The following is a 2308-nucleotide window of genomic DNA, read 5'->3' as shown; positions in this document are numbered from 1 at the left end:
CCCGCTTCCGACTCAAGGCATCTGCAACCAGGTTAGCTTTACCAGGATGGTAAGCTATGTCCAAATCATAATCCGCTACTAACTCCATCCAACGCCTCTGCCTCAAATTCAGCTCAGGCTGAGTAAAAATGTACTTCAGACTCTTGTGATCTGTAAATACCTGTACCTTCCCACCATACAGATAAGATCTCCAAATCTTCAGAGCAAAAATCACTGCTGCCATCTCCAAATCATGAGTAGGATAATTAACTTCGTGCTTCCGCAACTGCCGCGAAGCATATACTATAACCTTCCCCTGCTGCATAAGCACACAACCCAAACCTACTCCAGAAGCATCTGTATACACAACATAAGGCTCGTCCTGCTCAGGCAGTGCTAACACCGGCGTGGTAGTTAACATCTGCTTGAGACTTGCGAAACTCGCCTCACACTCCGGTGACCATACAAATGGAACATCCTTCCCTGTAAGCTTAGTCATCGGCTGTGCCATCCTCGCAAAACCCCGAACGAACCTCCTGTAGTAACCTGCTAACCCTAGGAAACTCCGAATCTCAGTGGCACTCTGCGGCCTCGGCCACTCCCTGATGGGCTGAATCTTCTCCAGATCTACAGAAAATCACTCTGCAGAAACAATGTAACCCAGAGAACCCATCTCACGCTGCCAAAAACTACACTTGCTCAACTTAACAAACAACTTTTGCTCCCGCAGCTTCTCCTGAACTGCCCTCAAATTCACTGCATACTCCTTAGGACTCTTAGAAAATACCAGGATATCGTCGACGAAAATGATGACAGACACGTCCAGAAACTCATGAAACACACTGTTCATCAATCTCATAAACGCTATTGGTACGTTAGTCAACCCAAAAAGGCATCTCCACGAACTCATAATGCCCATACCTCATCCTGAAAGCCGTCTTTCTCACATCTGCCTAATCTATCGGTATCTGATGATAACCCGACGCCATATCAACCTTAGAGAACCAAGTAGCACCCCTCAACTGATCCAACAACTCATCGATCCTAGGAAGAGGGTACTTGTTCTTCACAGTGACCCGGTTCAAATCCCGATAATCAATGCACAACCGGAAACTCCCATCCTTCTTTTTAACAAACAACACCGGTGCTCTCCAAGGTGATACATTAGAACGTATAAATCCCTTGCTCCATAAATTCTCCAGTTACTTCCTCAGTTCAACTAAACAAATACTCAAGTATGCCGACATCAACTCGCCGCCACCTGAATATCTACCCTCTTGTTCCTCCAAGAACCTCTAGTAACTTGCCCGTTAGGAAAACTTCCACAAGTTAGCTTATTCCTTCTGCTTGGCAATTCTCCACAGCAAATCATCAATACGAACGTAATAAAACAAACAAGTACCATACGTTCGCGTATTCAGATTCACCGCTTCAAATGCTTTGCAGGCGCTAACTCAAACCACTTGACTTATTCCCTCCAACAAGCTTACCAAAACCTTGAATCTAGCAACCTTGTCCATCTCCAATGAACTTCATCCAACATCATCGCAACGATTAGTTTATCCTCCCATGAATGCTTCTCGTGAGCTTATGTACCTGGCAAACATGCCCTTGCCGGCTCATATCTACTGCAGCTCTCCTTCCCGGGACTCCAGCACCACCGGCCACTCAATCCTGGCACATCAGCCACACATTTTTGACCGCTCCGGCCATAAAACCCTAGCCCACCGGCCAACATAATCCTAAAATCCAAGATTAAACCACCATCACTCTCGAGGTCTACATTCCGTCGTTATGTGTATACTCACGTTCTATACATTGCTTGCTCCCACCTCTTCCACTCTTAGGTCGCAACCTTCGAGTCATACTGATCTCACTCTCAGACCAGCGTCTTCGAGTTATACCGTCTCACTCTTGGACCACAATCCTCAAGATCTCGGTATCAGGGGAACTACTCATCCCCTCAGGAGAACAACGTCCCCTCTGCCACTCTCGGAGCCCTCAGCCCCTCAAGCTATCGTTATTCAGGGGAATCACCATCCCCTCAGGAGCAACAATCCTTAACGACTATAAACATCTCTCGACACAAGTACCTCCTTTGGTCCGAGTATAACATTGCAATGTTACACCTGCCCACTAAACTTCTAATATCTAACTGAATTAACCCCCAAAACAGAGAAATATCTGCTCCAACTGCATATGTCCACCTATCCGCCTCTCTAGGCCCGATACCCCTTGAGAATAATCTCATACCGGTCATCTACAACCGCTCCGTCCTCTTAACATAAGATGGAAAGTCCTCAACATCCGCAGCCCTCGGCTGCACCCC

Source organism: Camelina sativa, chromosome 5 (genome assembly GCF_000633955.1).
Source record: "Camelina sativa cultivar DH55 chromosome 5, Cs, whole genome shotgun sequence".
Lineage (NCBI taxonomy): Eukaryota > Viridiplantae > Streptophyta > Magnoliopsida > Brassicales > Brassicaceae > Camelina > Camelina sativa.
Note: the sequence above shows the minus strand (reverse complement) of the source record.